The sequence below is a fragment of the Dendropsophus ebraccatus genome, chromosome 6 (assembly GCF_027789765.1).
Source record: "Dendropsophus ebraccatus isolate aDenEbr1 chromosome 6, aDenEbr1.pat, whole genome shotgun sequence".
NCBI lineage: Eukaryota > Metazoa > Chordata > Amphibia > Anura > Hylidae > Dendropsophus > Dendropsophus ebraccatus.
In genome coordinates, this window is record NC_091459.1 from 100,824,997 (window position 1) to 100,844,889 (window position 19,893).

Sequence of the window (19,893 nt, forward strand, 5' to 3'; positions counted from 1 at the left end):
GTGTTCGGTAGTGCTCTACACTCCCTGGCAAGTCACCTGATCTGACCGATAGACTTTCTTGCAGGCCTACGCCTGTAATCAGTCAGAACAGGGGGAGGGCCAAAGAGTGCAGCGCACTGCCACACCTGGATGGCACTTCACCTGGATTTAACTTCAGATCGCAGCAAGTCTCCAGACTGAGACCCAATGTGATAAAAAACTTTTGACGTATCGGGTAACATGTTGAATGTTTGTACAAATAACACTGGCTCTTTAAGGCAGTGAAGAACTAAATCTCCCATTCCTTATTCTTAAGCAGTGACAAGGTACATTCTCTAGAAAACACAAAAAGAAATACTGTACATATCACACTGGTTTTTATGGACCATCGAAGACATATCATTCCTCAGTTAGTAGTGGGGTTTTCCAATATTTCTTCATAACTAAGATCTTCTATGTTTCTTATTAACTTGTTTGTCCCATATTACTTTCTCCAGTTCTATCATATCCTTTTTTTAACTGTTGTCCTTACTTGAACCCAAGACTAAAATAATATTTCCTTCTATAGAAGCCATGCCCTTTCCAATAGAAGACAATGTGGAGAATTTATTAAAGCGACTCTGTACCCACAATCTGACCCCCCCAAACCACTTGTACCTTCGGATAGCTGCTTTTAATCCAAGATCTGTCCTGGGGTCCGTTCAGCAGGTGATGCCGTTATTGTCATAAAAATAACTTTTAATCCAGCAGCGCTGTGTCTAATGCCGGGGCTTACATTTGTATATGCATTAGGCTGGCACACCCTCTCTGTCCTTCCTTCCCACCCTCCTCAACATTTACTGCTGTTTGAGCTTTGCACAGGTGTATTAACGATCCAGCCCATGCTCATTATACAAACAGGTGGGGAATAGGGAGCAATCTGCCTGGAGCATTCCTAATGCTGAGGAGAGTGGGGAGGAAGGACAGAGAGGTGGTGCCAGCCTAATGCATATACTAATGTAAGCCCCGGCCGTTAGACACAAAGCTGCTGGATTAAAAGTTATTTTTATGACAATAACTGCATCCCCTGCTGAACGGACCCCAGGACAGATCTTGGATTAAAAGCAGCTATCTGAAGGTACAGGTGGTTTGGAGGGGTCAGATTGTGGGTACAGAGTCGCTTTAAAGTCTGTGCCTGGAGCAGATCCGCTAAAGGTTTATGCTAAACTTTTCAACTTTTGCCTTACCTGCTTTGTGCTTGCTTGTAATGCTGGGGGCGTGCACGTGGCCTCACTGTCCTCTAAATTTACCACTATTTAAGTCTACTTAGTAACTGCCCCCCTCCCCCCCACACCCATAGGCTGTATCCATGTTTTCCAGGTGGCCTAAGGGCTGCATCTGGCTTCTTCAGCCACCAGTAATCAAATGCACAGTAGTCAGGTTTGGAAAAAAACACAAGCGTGCTCGACATTCGCTCATTTACATAGTAGTTTGTAACCTAAGTCCCTAGTCCTATAAGGCTATGTTCACACAACGTTTATTTTCGTATAACTGGAGCAACGGCCATGGTTAATACAAAAATATACGTGCAGTTGCTGCCTATGGAATCCCGGCGGGAGTGTATACACATGGTATAAACTCTGTCCGGGATGCCTATCGGCGCTGCAAACAACTGACATGTCAGTTTTCTATGGCCACATTAAGAAGCGAGTGGCTCCCGCCACTCGCTCTATAGTATGCAGTGGAGAGCTCTGATGCGGGAGTGCACTGATGCCCCGCATCAGAACTCTGCGGCCCTAAAGATCATCCAGCTGGTACTGCTGTACAGGCCGGAATGATCTTTTCTGAGACCGGCTGGGTCATGGAACGGCGGGTCTCTTACTTTGTGTGAACATAGCCTAAAGTTTAACGTTGCCAGGAATCAGAGTATAGCATCAGAGGTTTGTACACTGTTGACTATTGACTTTTTATAAATGGCTTCATGAGAGACACAATCTATGAAGGAAGTATGCAGGAACATAAGACTAAAATTATTTTTAATATAAATATAAATTGTTATTTCTATTCAAATGATATTCCATTTATATTAATATTTTAAATAGCACAGCTTGGTTCACAGCTTTAAAACACATTTAACAAAACAGTAAAAACTTAAATAAAAGGGATAAAGTATATATTATTATATAGTATTGTTGTACATAGCTTTCGTTATATACAGGCCAGACAATAAGATGATAGACAGACAATTATAATAGCATTTACAATGATATGCCAGGTTAGAATTATTTAATTTCCAGACAATATTAATGTACATAATAATGGGACCGAAATAAAAGCCATAAGTGTCCATATGTGAGGGTCATTAATTGATCAGCAATCACAATGTTTTTCAGGTAGACAATGAAGCTCCTGTTACTGGGAATGTAGCAGAATATCCATAGATTCAGGCCATTTAGGAGAATTCCCACAATGAAGATGATAGTATACAGGGCAGGCAGCACTGTAGTGGTCAATACCCCTACATTGGGAACACATTCAGAATGATTTCTCTTTAGCTCTTTAGTAAAATTACTCATTTTAAATTTTTGGGTGTGTTTTATAATTGACTATTCCATCAATTACAAGATCCTGAGATATGACTGAGGATATCAATGTCTCCTGTTAATGGATTGCAATCTAATTTTTGAGCTTCCACATAAAAAGATGCAACTAACAGGAAAACATGACGGTACATTCAAAGCTGCTGTAATTTAGCAAATGCCTTGCTTTCTTCAGGGCGAGACTCCTCGGGAAATCCATTCTAGTTGTTATTGCGGCAATTATCCGTAACCATCAGAAACATGAACAAAAGCTTCTTCTTTATGTTGGAAATTACTTAGATTGGTACTGTACATGAGTAGAGAGGATGGTAAGGGGAGAGAGACAGAAGGTAAAGTGCTGCCAGTCACAGTGTGGAGCAGAATTATTATAGGTTGTAGCCTAGTTTGAAGAGATGGGTTTTCAGTAGGGATGGTCCGAACTTGCCGAGGTTTGGGTTCGTATGAACCCGAATGCTCAGCAGCAGATTACCGCTGTCTGCCCGCTCTGTGGAGAGGCGGATACAGCGGGAGGAACGCCTGGAAAACTGGGATACAGCCTATGGCTATGGCTGTATCCCAGTTTTCCAGGCGGTCCTCCCACTGGATCCGCCCGCTCCACGGAGCAGGCAGACAGCGTGAATCATTACCGAGGGTTCGGGTTCGTACGAACCCGAACCGAACTCGGTTCGGACCATCCCTAGTTTTCAGGTTACTTTTGAAGGACTTAATGGTGGATGAAAGCCAGATGTGTCAGGGTAGTGAGTTTCAGAGTATGGGGGAGGCTCGGGCAAAGTCTTGGAGGCGATTGTGCGAGGTACAAACAAGGGGGGAGCTCAAAATGAGGTCGTTACAGGATTTAAGGTCACGTGAGGGACGGTAGCGGGATATCAGGTCAGAGATATATGGAGGGGACAGGCTGTGGATGGCCTTGTACGTCATGGTCAACAATTAAAAATTAATATGTTGGGCAATGGGGAGCCAGTGAAGAGATTGGGAGAGGCAGAGGTCAAGTAAGGGAAAAGGTAGATTAGTCAGGCAGCAGAGTTAAGGATAGACTGAGGGGAAGCAAGGGTGTTAGAGGGAAGGCCAGAGAGAGGGATGTTACAGTAGTCCAAGCGGGAGATAATGAGAGCATGTATCAGCAGTTTTGTGGAAATGTTTTTGATGTGAAGGCGGCAGGAGGTGGTCAGGGTCTGGATGTGCGGTTTAAAAGAAAGGGTGAAGTCAAAAGTGACCCCCAAGGCATCGCACCTGGGGTACAGGGGAGATAGTGCAGCTATTGATTGTGATTGAGAGATTTGATGGAAGTTAAACTTCGTATCTTCCTCTCCCTTTTTGTTTCCAAGAACAAACAGCTGTAGATGTAAATGTAGTTCTACATGGCATCTGAATGGCAAAGCTTTCTGCCCAGACCTGATGAGGATGCAGGTTGAGCAAATCAGTTCACCTGTTGCTGTTCCACATAGCACAGTGGGAGAGTCATGCTGCGTTTACACGGAACGATTATCGTTCGAATTTGCACGATAACGATCAAATTTGAACGATAATCGTACATGTAAACACAGCGAACGATCAAACGACGAGCGAGAAATCGTTCATTTTGATCTTACAACATGTTCTTAAATCGTCATTTGCAAAAAAATCGCAGATCGTACCGTGTAAACAATCGTTCACCGATTTAACCTATGTGCGAAATAGGCTTAAGCGATCGCAAAACGTTTTTACCGTATGATATATCGTTCTGTCTAAATGCTGATCGACATAGAAATTGTTCGAAATCGTTAATCGTACGATCGGGCGAATTATCGCTCCGTGTAAATGCAGCATTAATCATCTATATTTCTCAGACATTCTCTAAAAGTGGGTGACAAACCTGGTGAAAAGATTTAACAATTAATGTTATGAACAACGGTTTCAAAAAATCAGGTGAAAAATTTTCTTATTTTCTACCTGAAACCTGATTTTTTTTTAATACAAAACACATTATGAGGTTAAAAATTATTACATATTGTGAACCCAGCCTTAAAGGAAACCTGTCACGAATCCTGACCCGTCTGTTTTAGTAAACACTTGTATTCCCTATGAAGTAACAATTCTGAAACATCTTCTTGTATACCTCTGTGTTGTGCTGTTTTCTGTTATTCTTGCTACAAATATATGACTCAGTAACCATTTTGGTGTTACCAGTTGGTGGCATGTCCCTACACAGTCAGTCTGGTACTGTAGGTCTGATTGGATAATGTCAAACAGTATAGGGATACCCCCCTATACCCCCCCCCAAGTGGTAACACCCACTTGGTTATTCAGTTATTTCTAATAGGAGAATTAGCACAATACAGAGCTATAAGAGTAGGTGATCCCGAATTGTTACATGGACATGGCTTTATTAACTATCAAAGGGTGTAAAATTAAGACGGGTGCAAACTGCCCACATCAACCAATCACAGCTCAGCTTCCAGCTCTGGTAAAATGAAGGAGGAGCTGTGATTGGTTGCTGTGTGCAGTTTGCATCAGTCAAAATTGTACACTGTTTGATAAATCTCACCCATAGAGCATTAACATAAAAGGCATCAGTAACATGATGAACTATATAAAAAAAAAAGAAACTAACTTTGAATCTATTTGTCACAGCAACCTAAAGCATTTTGGCAACCATTATTATAAGCTTTATAAATGACCGCAGAGTTTCAAACAAATTACGTTTCCTTTTTCGAACTTTTCATGTATTGTAATATTAATGTAGTTATGCTTTGCTCTCATTTACTCTTATCCTCTATAATATAAAGTACATGTGTTCTGCTTTCTATTTACTGGAAATATAAACTAAAGCAATCTAAATAGCTCTGAGCAGAAATGTGACTGATAAGACTAGGACTGCAAAGATGCAATCTGGGGATTTCTTAATGCTACAGTATATACAATAACCACATGCTACTGTATAGTATATATTGCACTGCGCTCATTCTATTGATCGATCAGGTCTGAACTCTCAAACCCTGACGGATAAAAACTTTTGACATGTCTCACATGCCTCTTTGTTTGTCATGAAGAATAGAAGTTTTTTTTTTTTTAAATACAGTATGAATGGTGCCATTCTTCTCCTTGTCCTAACAGCTATCTATAAATTGCAGCTGACAGACTCCCGTTATGTTTTGTCAGGGTTTTAAGTGATATATACTGGTGACACGCAGGTCTCCTACGAATCATGGTAGATGAGGTGCACCTGAGGAAGAGGCTGGTATGGCCTTGAAACACGTAGTGCTGTGTTTTCATATGTTTTTATATCTGATACATCTGCTTGATGTGTGGGAGACCCGCGCCTGTCAACCTGTTTTTACTGAGGAGTGGAGATCTGTGTTTGTCCCTGGTGTGGGTAGGAAGGCTGCAGTCTATATTCCTTCACTCTTGGAGAGCTGTAACTCATGTCTTGCACAACATCAGGTGAGGGAATTTGCTGATATTACATATCAGCTTTTCTGTTCAGCTTTCAGAAATTTTGCACCATGGAGCGCTGTCTACATTTTTTTTTTCTAGCTCTTCTTGTCATCAGTTTGGGTGTGGGTTTTGCAGCTCAGTTCCACACACAACCTGAGGACAGGGGTGATACTACTCGGTCTAGAAGTCACACTCCAATTATACTTACACTTTGTCTGTTTGGCCCCTTCTCTATATCCTTTATTCTCCAGTTAGTGCTATTATTGACCATTTATAACAAGGCACATACAGAAAAAGTGACCCTTCTTCTTTATACCCATCTCAGATTTCTGAACTTAAACTTCCTCTTTATTCTCTTTCTTCCTTCTATTGAAGCCAATGACCATAAAACATTAAACTATTTTTAATATTTATCTAGTTCTTGCTTCCCTTTACTTATCGCAATCATTCCATCATTAAAGGGGTACTCCACAGAATGTTTTTCTTTCAAATCAACCGGTGTCTGAAAGTTACACAAATCTGTAAATTTAAAAATATTAAAGAGGATGTACCACCAGGTACATCCTCTTTAATTTGAACCGACGGATCAAACGGCACCATCACGAGGAAGCCGGTACCCTGTATGACGCGGCTCCCTTAGAATGAATGGAGTTGCGTCATAGAGGGGAGGGAATTCCCTCCCACTGGGTGCGGCTCGGCCTACCTCCAGTGCTTGAGCACCGGCCGGTTCCGGTGCATAGAACGGCGCCGCGCACAGGAACCGGGCCGTAGTCCGAAAAACAGACCGCGGCACCGGCTTCCCCGTGACTGCGTCATTTGATCCGTCAGTTCAGATTAAAGAGGATATACCTGGTGGTACATCCCCTTTAAAGCGACTCTGTACCCACAATCTGACCCCCCCCAAACCACTTGTACCTTTGGATAGCTGCTTTTAATCCAAGATCTGTCCTGGGGTCTGTTCGGTAGGTGATGCAGTTATTGTATTAAAAAACAACTTTTAAACCTAAAGCCCTGTGCCCTATGGGAGTGGCTTAGAATATCTTTGCCCTAACTTTGCAGAACTCCTCCGTCCCTCTGTCTCTCCTCCCCACCCTCTTCATCATTAGAAATGCCACTGGAACATTTTCTCCATGCTGAACATTTGCACAGGTGTCTTAACGATCCAGCCCATGTGCCGGGCTGCCACAGGTCGGGAATAGGAGGCAATCTGCCTGGAGCATTCCTAATGCTGAGGAGGGTGGGGAGGAGGGACAGAGAGGTGGTGCCAGCCTAATGCATACACAATCTAGGCCACTCCCATAGAGCATGGGCTGTCAGTTTAAAAGTTGTTTTTTATAACTGCAGCACCTGCCAAACGGACCGCAGGACAAATCTTGTATTAAAACTCAGCTATCCGAAGGTACAAGCGGTTGAGGGAGGGGGGGGGGTCAGATTGTGGGTACAGAGTCACTTTAAGTCTTCCAGTACTTATCAGCTGCTGTATCTTTTAAGTCTGACATGTTGCTGTCTGCTGCTGTTTTTTTTTTGTAAACTGATTTGGACAATCCTTGCTTTGGACAGAGGTGGCAGCAGAGAGCATTGCACCAGACTGGCAAGAATACACTACTTCCTGCAAAACATATAGCAGTACTAGAAGACTGGAGTTTTTAAAAAGAAGTAAATTACAAATCTATATAACATGTCAATTATTTGAGCGGAAGTGCTCAACAGATTACATTGAGACACTGAGACAGAGGGGATTCCGAGCGGAGTTCGTGGTGGGGTTCCACCTGGAATTTCCACCTGTTTTACTCAGTGTGAATGTACCCTTAGGCCACGTTCACATGCTGTAAGACAGCGACCGTTCTGTGTCTCAGCCATGTCACAGAATGGCCGCTGTCTGTGAAGTTCACCCCGGCTAGTACTGCAGTACTGGCTGGATAAATAAACATCACTTCTTTGCAAATTGGAAAGTGGGCACGTTCGGGTCCGCCCACATTCCAATTATTTATTGCAGACAATGTAGAGTGCATTGTCTGCACAGTCAATTTCAATGAATAGCGGCCACAAAAAATTGACATGTCAGTTTTTTTGTACGGCCACATGGAATCCCGACTGGAGTGTATACAGTGTATACTACGGCCAGGATTCCATAGAGTTTAATGCGATCAGCCGCTGTCATTAAATAACGGCTGTTGTTGTTAAATGAAAATATACGTTGTGTGAACGTGGCCTAACACTGTATAAAAATTGTGATAAAGCTTTGAAGATCGTCATTCTATTTTAGATAATTCCAGGTATTGAGCCATTTTTAGCAGCTTTATCCTAGCTACCAGATTCACCAAAGATGCTGCAGTTTCAGCAGCACCGGCGTCCAGTTCCTCTAATTCACCTCATAATGTTGAAATGTTCTGTAGAATTTTAGAGGTCTGACAGCAGGTTCCCATTCTATTGTTAGCAGTTCAGATACATCTGCGACAGGGCAGATATTCAAAGCCTTATCAAGAGTCTCTACAAGATAGTCCTCCTAGCTAAGCTGTAAGTAATAGGGCAGATCGGCACATTAGAGCACAGACAAGTGGGGTCTCCAGCACGATGCCCATGCTCCCCATTGGAAACATATCATCTCCTTCCAGCTATAAATATATAATCTTTTTACTCCACCTAATGCGGTAATCTCATAACATTTCCCATCACAGAATGTCTATTCTAAAACGCTTACAGCGTCTTTCATACAATGTTTTTTACAAATCCCCAGAGGGAGATTGTTAATAAAATGTTAATATCCAACTCCAATGCAATAAATTCTTTTAAAGGGGTAGTGCGGCGCTAATAAATTATTCACAGAATAACACACATTACAAAGTTATACAACTTTGTAATGTATGTTATTTCTGTGAATCGCCCCCTTCCCCGTGTCCCACCACCCCTGCCGGTGTACCCGGAAGTGTGTGGTGCATTATACATTACCTGATCCGTGTCGAGGGCCGTCCGCCATTTTGTGCCAAACGTCATCTTCGGACGGCCGGCCGAATCCCTGCCGCCGTCCCCCCTCCGCCGCGTCACAACTGTGCTCAGCCGCGATTGGCTGAGCACAGTTATGCTCAGCCAATCGCGGCTGAGCAGCTGATGACGCGGCCGCACCACACACTTCCGGGTACACGGGCGGGGGTGGTGGGACACGGGAAGGGGGTGATTCACAGACATAACATACATTACAAAGTTGTATAACTTTGTAATGTGTAATATTCTGTGAATAATTTTTTAGCGCCGCACTACCCCTTTAAATATCGTAAAATACCACAACATATTTGCTCATATTGTATGATGTTTATGTAAGAGTATGTTCACATGTAGGGTATACATTGATACATAGATAGATTTATAGATTGAATGCTGCAGATTTGATTGTGTTAATTTATACTAGAGGAATAAATCCTATGAAGGACACTTATCACATATTGAATGGCGTGGTGTGCTGCTGCTCCACGAAACTCTATGGACCAGACACAGATTGTCAAGCGCTGCACTCAGCTATCTTCACTTGGCCAATGGAGTTAGCAGGAGTGGTAGCATGCATGTCTGACCACTGCTCCATTCATACACAGGAACATAGGACCCACTTTCCTGATCTGTGGTGGTCCCAGCTGTTGATAATGATGATTGTCCTTCTTGATAAATCCCCCATATTGGGATGAAAAATTTAGAATCGTTAATATCCCCCTCTCCTCTTGCTATATTACCACAGCAGGCCATATGATGTGATTTCCCCTAAGAAAGTCACAAGATTTTGCTATCCACAAAATCTTTTCAGCCATCCTGATTTCCACTTCTGTATTTCCCATAAAGCTTCTGGGATTGCAGAAAGAGGGTAGAGGGGGTGTAGACTCATCACTGCAGTTCCTCAAATGAAATCAGCCTAATCACCGGACTGCTGAGCTGGTGGTTGGTTGGTGTAGTTTCACATTATGCACAGCTTTGATATGTCTTCTAATTCAAAGTGTTTCTAGAGAAATATTTCCATGAACAGAAAGTGATTTTGACCTTCTATCACAATTGAGGTACTTTATGATGAGTTGAAATTTTAATCAGCAGGCTCTTCTCAGGGAACCTGCTGATATGCCGCAGTAGCTGCTCCCCCCCCCCCCCCCCTCAGTAGTAGATAGCTATTACTTTCACCCCTCTCCTCACCCGCATTGTTTCTAAAATCGCTAAATGCTCTTATGCTTAAGCGCATTTTAGGGTTATCTTGGGGCCGTAGAGAATTGCAACCCGCCCAGCCCGCCCCCTCCCGTTCCGCCCACTATGCATATTCATAACTGCATAGTGGGCTCTATACACGCTGGCTGCGCAGGGAAGCAGTCCCATTGGAGACGGGCTGCTTCCCGTGCATATGTGAGTCCCCCAGGCAGCTGCCAATCCTTCCCGAGGTTTCGAGACGTGAGTGTATATACTTCTACTTACTTATTTCCTGAGGAACTTCCGGGAGGATTGGCAGCGGCCCGGGGGATTCACGCATGCAAGGGAAGCAGCCCGTCTCCGACAGGACTGCTTCCCTGCGCAGCCGGCGTGTATAGAGCCCACTATACAGTTATGAATATGCATAGTGGGAGGGGGCGGGCTGGGCGGGCTGCTCTCCGGCCCCGAGCTACCCCATAAATGCTCTTAAGCAAGTAATTTGCATAAGAGCATTTAGCGATTTTTGAAACAATGTGGGTGAGGACAGGGTTGAAAGTAGTGGCAATATACTACTGAGGGGCACAGCTACTGCGGCATATCAGCATGTTCTCTGGGACGAACTTGCTGATAGTGCCGCTTTAAGGCTGTGTTTGCATGTTGTGTTTTTAACCACATTTTGGCTATGTTCTTTTTGCAGCTTTCCCAAATTGCAGTAAAATAGCACCTTTTTTGTAGCAATTTTAAGGAAATTTGCTGCAAAATGCTGAAAAATGCAGCCTCATTGAAGAACTTAGAACTCAATCCCATAGAAGCATAAGAAAGACCAAAAAAGGGGAAGGGAGGGAAAGGGCCCTGTGAGCTGCAAGGGGAGATCTCGTAAGTGATGATATAATCCTGTTAGAAGTTAGCTGACCCAGGACAGACCATTGTAACAGTAAACACTGTAATTTTCTGTGGGTCAGGCTGGTGATCACATGACTCTGCTGAAATGAACTAAAAGAGTAAATTAAATAAGAGTAAAATGTTTGTCATTTGACAAGGGGGAGTGGCTCATGGGTAAATGTGGCTGGCTTTATCACTAGCAGGTGTGGCTTGGGATGTGGCACATACTTTTGCCATAAAGTACACTAAATAATAGATGGTCTAAACTTAGTTTAAAGAGAAGTCATGTTTATCTAACAGAATGAGCTAATATTATACATGTGGCACTTCTTTAGACTGTCTAGCTTGTGCTTGCACTGTCCAATAATAAGACAATAGTAGTAAATTGTCTTCAGATACAAATTTTTAAAACCATAAGGAACTAATATAGTATTAGAAAAATGTCTAGCTTTGTCTGTCTAAGAGCAGCATAAACTGGTGAGAGAAGCTGATTACACTGTAAGTTCATGTTCACAAGGCGTAAGAGACCTGGCCGCGTCACAGAGCGGCGGGTCTTAGAGAAGATCATCCCGGCCGGTACTGCAGTACCGGCCGGATGATCTTTCATGCCGCAGAGTTCTGATGCGGGCGCAATCGTGCGCACCTGCATCAGAACTCCTCACAGCACACAATGAAGGTTGCGGCCGGAGCCGCTCGCTCCATAGTGTACACTGACATAGTTTTTTGTGGTGCCACGAGGGATCCCGGCCGGAACATATACTATGTGTATACGCTCCGGGCGTGATCCCATAGACAGCAAGCCAACATATTTTTTCGTATTAACCATGGCCGTTGCAATCAGCAACAACAGCCGTAGAAATATGAAAAAATACATTGCGTGAACATATACACTAAGTAATATGTTGCTGTAATCAGCTTCTCTGTCCCTTGCATATACTGCTCACAGGACAGCATAAACCTAGTGGTTGAGTCTCTTAAATTGTATGAAAACCTGAATGCTCCCTTAAGGCCATATTACATGGCGCGATAATCCTGGGGAAGCAAGCGCCAACCTGTCAGTTCAGTGCTCGCTTCCCCCTCGTTCCCCACTCACTGCCTGTGCTATTACACGCACAGACAGCGAACAGGGAGCAGCAGGAGAGGCCACCTAGATGATCCTAAGGGTCCTTTTAGGGCCCTATTATACAGCCCAATGACTTTCTGTAAGAGAAAGGTCTGTAAGCCTAGATCAGCGCTTTCTTACTGAGCCCTTATGGTGCGTTCACACCTACAGGATCTGTAGCTGATTTTCTGCAGCAGATTTCATTTAAATAACTGAACACAGCATCAAATCTGCTGCAGATCCTGTAGGTGTGAACGCACCCTTACACTGATAATTTGGCAGCAAGGGCAGAATGGACATTGTTAGCGATGTCTGTGCAGCCCTTGTAAAAAAATTAACTCCTACATACCTCTCCATGCTCCCTGATGTCCTGCTAGCTTCGGCCGCTCCTGGCACTATGTGAAGTCACAGGTCACTCTGCTAATCACTGGAACGGTGCCGCGGTGCTGTCACAGTAATTAACTGAATGGCTTGTCACTTCAGACAGTGCCAGGAGTGGGCCGAAGCTAGCAGTATGTCAGGGAGCATGGAGAGGTATGTAGGAGAAGGGGAGGTAAGTCCATGTTCATTCATCATCCCCCCTCCTCGGCACTTTGGAAAAAAGTCCCCTGCCTGGAATTTTCCTTTAATATTGATGGCTGCAAAATAATCATGGTCATGCCCATAATGGGAACATAGCCTAAAAGTTTATTCACTAAGCCATGTTTTCTGTCCATGTTACAACTTAGGTAGTGTGAACATAGCCTAAGTCGGTAATGGGTAATGTCCGAACAGCAATAGACAGAGTAGCTATAGAATAATGGGTAGATATTAGCCACAAAGCTTGCTGTGTGCAATAGATCAGATGCAATCATATAGTTGTGGCAGTTTGTGCTACCCAAGGTATCTTGTAACAATTAGCAACAATGAATGTTATGCTGAATAGACAGATAGTGACATGTCAGTAGATGTCAGTCAGTGACATGTCAGTTTTTTGCAGCCGCTATTCATTGAATAACGGCCACAGAACACTGACCTCTCACACAATGGAAAGTGTGGCTCTGGCCGCACTCTCCATGGTGTGCTATTGTGAATTGGGATGCGCCCGTATCATAATTCAGCACAACTGAAGATCATCCGGCCAGTACAGCAGTAGCGGCCAGGACGATCTTCACTGACACTGATTCTGTGACACTGTTCTGTGACACAGATAGCATATCACATAGAACTGCTGTAACTATACAGTTAAGGACTATATATTTTTTTCTTTGCATTTCTCGGTACACTATGCCACTATAGGTAGGGGCAGACCATACTTTAACATAGTCATTTGCACTTAGACCTGTGAGCTGCACCCCCTCCTCCCCTTCTTGTCTTTTTGGAGTACAAAGGTGTCCTGATTGGGTTATAATCACACAAGGCAGCTTTGGTCTGCAGCTAAAAATCCATTTCAGACATCTGAATGGGGCTGTTTTTGCAACATGTGCATGGTTTTTGTGAGCTCCATTTAGAAGAGGAGGTGCAACTGTATCTTATCTGCCCTTTAGAGCAAAAAATAAATAACTGTAACAGTCATAGAGCATATATGCAGAGAATATGTAAGCTGAATGGTGAGAGGATGGATACAATAAAAAGTCCACCCTGAGAGATGACAGTAACAGGATGTGTTTTTTTTTTTTTGCTGACACTCCTGCCACTTTTGCACACACAGGACCAGGAGATAAAACTTTCATGCTGCTTCCTGACCCCAACATAGTGCTGCACTCTGATAATGCACCTAAAATATGTCATGCTATCTATGCTCTAACCCTAAGGCTAGGTTAACACAACGTCGAAAAACCGGCCGTTTTTGCGGCGATTTAACTGACTGCAATAACAATGCATTGAAGTCAATGGGAGGACGGACGTCCAATTGACATAATGCATTGAAAAACTGACGTTTTTACCGTGGTAAAAACAGCCGTTTTTCAATGCATTGTGTGCATTGGACGTCCGTCCTCCCATTAACTTCAATGCATTGCCATTACAGTCAGTTAAATTACCGCAAAAACGGCTGTTTTTTTTTTTATATAAAAACGTCCATTTTTTGACGTTGTGTGAACTTAGCCTAATAGTCTATCATTTCTAAAGTCATGACATTATTACATATGTCTTGAACGGGTTTAACAGGCCATCAGGAAAGTTGTCAGATAGTGAAACAAGACCAGATCATCCACTTGGAATAATAACTTTATACAGAAACATGTTTACATCATATGACATTGGAATATTTCTATATTTCTATACAAGGGCTATACATATTGTAAAAAATAATATGCTCAACTTTTAGATTAGGTGAAATGGTAAATCGCGGCAAAAATATCCATTATTTTAAATATGAAAATCGGCCACTTTTTCTCTATTTTTGACGTTGTGTGAACATAGCCTTATAATGTAAGTCAATGGAGAGCGGATTTTGCATTATGGCATACAAAAGCATCCATTTTTACCAACTGTTTTTGTTTCCTTTTTTCCCATTAAACATACATGTTGAACATACAGCAAAAAAGCAGTCTGAACCTTACCTAAGGCTAGGTTCACACAACATCAAAAAACTGCAGTTTTTACCGTGGTAAAAAATGTCCATTTTTCAATGCATTATGTGCATTGGATGTCCGTCCTCCCATTGACTTCAATGCATTGCCATTGCAGTCAGTAAATTTCCTGCAAAAACGGGCTTTTTTTATATAAAACGGCCGTTTTTTGACGTTGTGTGAACCTAGCCTTATTCGGCTTTCTGATATATTTGATGTCAAGACTAGTGCAGGCTGTAATACCAAAACCACCCCCACAAAAATCCAGAGCCCTGTTATCATCAGAGTGTATTGCCACAATTATCTAGTACCCATGTAAAGGGGGTCCAGCATAGCTGCCATGGCTCCATTACACAAAGAACATATGATACTACTGTGAACAGATTCTTACATGTAAACTAATAGTGGATATACATCACAATGATTCAGAAAGCAGCTGTGTATATAAAAGGAGTAAAAGATGCCCCACATTCTAAATAAATGCAAAAACGATAAACTATTAGTAAAATTACAATAAAATTGTATGGACAATACATTGATCATATGGTTCACATGCATAACATTTAGTTCAGTTGAACCGATAATAGCAACCAGTCAGAACTGTGCATTGAAAGCAATGATCTGGTTGAAGCTATGAATAAAATCTTTACTTTTCGTCTGCAGAATGTTTGATACATAAGACTCTGCATTGCATTGCATAATCTGCAGTTTATATGCTAAAAAGGGACAATAATAAAATAACACAGTGACTGTATCTATACTCTATGTAACTATAGAAGTGCTTTACATCAATTCACAGTAAATGCTGACAAAAAAGAAATGCAACACAAACATTGACTTATTTACAAAAATAAATATTCATGTGTATCACACTCATGTACAGTACGCATTGATTATATGTAGCTTTTATTATATTGTACTTTCATTGCAATGGAATATCCAGCACTATATTCTTCTATATACCTTCTGGAAGACAAGCAGGTTACTTCCAGAAGCTGTTTCTGGCTGCCTGGCTGCTAGGAGAGAGGAGTCTGGATAGCCTGATTTCTACACTATTCTTTTATACAGCAGTATATACAGTATGGGGTTAAAACGACATTAAATTCCCAGTTATGATTAGTTGGCAGGTAAAATATATACAGTAATCAGAAGAAAACCACAAACATTACCAGTCCCAATATGGCTGTGGTCACCCTCCGACCACACCAGCAGGCTACATTAAAGAGGTTGTCCAGGGAAAATTAACTTGCCCCTTCCATCTGATCTCTGTATCTCCCGCCCATATCAGTATCAGGCCCCTGGCTTCTTTGTTTTGAATACAGCCGCGGGTATGGCTCATGAAGCAAGGTACTGTTGTGTGTGTGAGGTAAAAGAAGGCAAGGTCATTTTGTGTGTGAGGTAAAAGGAAGCAAGATCCTGTTGTGGGTGTGAGGTAGAAACAGTGACAGAGAAAGCCAGATTTATGTTAGAACAGCAGGCAGAGATAACAACACAGGAGCTGGATTTGCCACAAGGGAGAGAACTCAGCCTAGTGGGAATCAGATGGATTGCAGGGTAGGACTGGTGAAACTCAGGTACCTTTTAAAGGGGTTATCCAGTGCTACAAAAACATGGCCACTTTTCCCCCTTCTGTTGTCTCCAGTTCAGGTGCAGTTTGCAATTAGGTCCATTTACTTCAATGGAACTAAGTTTCAAAACCCCACCCAATCTGGAGACAACAGTAGGGGGAAAGTGGCCATGTTTTTGTAGAGCTGGATAACCCCTTTAAACGTATCCCCCTGTGAGAAGCAGCCAGACTGTGTGGGTGCTAGGAAGCATTTCATCATTGCCACAACTGATGTTTCTTCCTTTTGAAGTTTACTCTAGCAGCCAGATGTACACCCTGAATCAGTAGCTAAACTACTTGTCTTGATGTGTATAGCGGCATACAGAGGTGACTGTTTTCACTGTTATTTATGTATTGTATTGTATTGTATTGTATTGTCAGGCAGAGATTAACCATTAATGCTCATCTTGCTGTCTTTATCATTTTATTAACTCTTCTACTTTATGAAAGAAGAAAACCATAACTTCCAGTCATTATCTCTCCCTACAATGAGCAGAGCAGCCAGGTTTGTGTCTTCCACAGCTGTGTTTGTTCTGGACCTTCTTCCTTTTCTATGAAGCAGAAGATCCCTGCAAAACAAAGCACTCCTTGCCGCTACTTGAAAAGATTTTCTGTTTTAGCGGGTGTTTTCCCCTAAATTACCCTGCAAACAATAGAAAACTGACTGAAGGATACCGCAGCTTCACACTAGGCTGCAAAGATCATTATTCTCCAGAGTATTGAATTAAAATACTGTATTCAGTTTGAAGAAAACATGAAGTTAAAGTGAATAGGCTGGAAATGCAGTCCAATCATGTTATAGAGCAGGAGGATCTGAATATATATATATATATATATATATATATATATATATATATATATGCATATACACCTCTGAGGAAAAAGAGTCAGTATTTTATTTATCTAAACCAGAAATGAGGAACCTTCGGCCCTATAGTGGTAGCAAAACTACAATTCCCATTATATCTGGACAGCTAAAGCATGGCTGTCCATGCATGAAAGGAGTTGTAGTTTTCAGCAGCTGGTAGGCCGAAGGCGCCCCATCCCTGATCTAAACCTTGGCTGGTTTGGGGATTAGGAGTCTAGTGGGTGGTCCTAAACATTGACTGACAGCCTTTCCTGTATGAATGGGACAACCCACTAGACTCTTAAACAGTGAGCAAAGGTTTAAATAAAAAAAAAGTTATCTGTACTACTAAACATGTGTCCACAAAAATATTAATCTGCTTAGCTCCCACCAGTCTATACCATGCTCCCCACCCCAAAGATCGGACTGCGTTTTTAACATGACAAGTTTACAAAAAAAAAAAGTTGGCATTGTCCATAACAACCAGTCATGACTATTACTTCTCTTAGTCTTCCAGTACTTATCAGCCGCTGTATGTCCTGCAGGAAGTGGTGTTGTCTTTCCTATCTGACAGTGTTCTCTGCTGCCACCTCTGTCCATGACAGGAACTGTCCATAACAGTATCAAATCTCCATAGAAGACCTCTTGTGCTCTGTACAGTTCCTGTCACAGAGGTGGCATCACAAAACACTGTGTCAGACTGAAAAGAATACACCACTTCCTTCCACCACGTTCTGGCATTACGTGATTTAAGACCAATTTTTTTGGGGGAGTACCCCTTTAAGGACTAAAAAAAACTATAACATCTATCACCAATGGATGCACTGAATAACAGAATTACTTATCTAGCAATTGATTGTGGTAGTACAATTCTTACGTTGTAAAGGCAAGACTGTAAAGGCCATTATAGGAAAAATTAATATGCTGACATTCTTCCCTCAGATGTCAATGATATGCTTGTTTGATGATATGCAAGACATGTAAAAAGTTTGTAATGCACTGGGTCTCAATTCTGAGACCCACTGCGATCTGGAGTTAGAGCCAGGTAAAGTGTATGGTAGTGGTCCCACTCCCTGGCCAGTCACTTGATCTGACTGATATACTATCATGGAGGCCTACTCCTGTAATCAGTCCAAACAGGAGATGGACCAGGGATTGGAGCGCACTGCCATATACTTCACTTTAACTAACAAAGATTGCAGCAGGTCTCTGGACTGCTATAAACTTTTGGCATGTTTGGCAGTGAAGGACTACCTATCTTCCTCTACCGTTCATAAGCAGTGGCAAGCTACATTCTCTAAAGAAAGCAAAAAGAAATGCTCTACATGTGACACTGGTTTTTATTGGACCATCAAAGGCATATGTGGTTTTTCCAATCTTTCCTCATAACTAAGATCTTTTTTTTTTTTTATTAACTTGTTTGTCCCATATTCATTCCTCCAGTTCTATCATATCCTTTTAATTGTTGTCCCAAGTTGAACTTTGGACTAAAATAATTTTTTCTTCTCTAGAAGCCACGTCCTTTCTAATAGAAGACAATGTCGGGAAGTCTGTGCCAAAGGTTTATGTAAAATGTAACAACTTTTGGCAGATGTACATTGTGCCTGCTTAAAGTGCGTGTGGTGTGGCCTCTAGGCTCTTTAAATTTACTACAATTCCAGCCTACCTACTTACCGCCCTCCCCCTCTCAATATCTTTGTGGGCTTATGAGGCAGCAGACTGGCATTGAGTGCTATGATGTAACTTCTAACCTAAATCCCTTCTATGAGGAAGTATAACATTTCTAGGCATTAGAAACTGATTCTGTCATCTCTATCTGAAAGCACCTGTAATATCTGGGGAAGTCCAAATTAGTCTATGTAGAGCATGAAAATTGAAGGTGATAGGGGGCATTTCTAGGCCTCATAGAGTATAAGTACTGACTATTGACTTTTTATAGAGACTTCAGAAACACAATCTGAGAAGGAAGCATGCTGGTACATAAGACATAGCTTAAACGGCTTGGTGCAGACCTTTATAACAATTTTAACAAAACCATAAAGTATAGGATAAAGTTTCTCATTATATATTATTATTGTACATAGATTATGTTATATACAGGTCAGGCAGAAGGAAGATGGGCAGACAATTATAATAGCATTAACAATATGTCAGGTTAAAAGAATTACTATTAAATTATTCATTTTTCCAGACAATATTAACATACATAATAAACATAAAATACTTCCACTGGCATCTTTATAAAGGTATACCCCACCCCAGGCCATTTATCATCATCAGTTTAATACTTACAGTATTTTATGTGGGTGTGTTCACATGTAGCTTTTTTTTTTCTCTCCTATATTTGACTATATTTTTTATTTTAGTTGAAAAAATAAAAACAATAAAAAACATGTGTGAACATACCCTCACATATATTATAACATATATACTGTATATAACATTTATCCTTGAGATCACCTGGTAGACAGCTGCTTTTAAACGACAAATAAAAAAATCACACAGTTTAGGGTTGTAACACTGTGACAGCTAACAACATGGAGCACTATGATTATGACACATATAGTCCTTTAAAATATTACACTTTTCTGTTATCATATATGATAGACTTGCACCATATATAGAACCATTGAGTAACAAGTACTGCACCAGGTGAGGCCAGTTATTGTATTGTTATAGTATACTTAAATGCTTATACACATGCTTGTCATAAATTTGTGTTGTATAAAACTCTTTTGGGGAGATTTATCAAACATGGTGTAAAGGGAAACTGG

At 41.7% G+C, this 19,893-nt stretch overlaps 1 protein-coding gene across 1 annotated transcript in view; it reads left to right on the forward strand.

Annotated features, from left to right (window-relative positions):
• Positions 1-19,893, forward strand: part of MED12L (mediator complex subunit 12L) — a 393,418-nt gene that overhangs the window by 99,086 nt on the left and 274,439 nt on the right. The window lies entirely within an intron of this gene.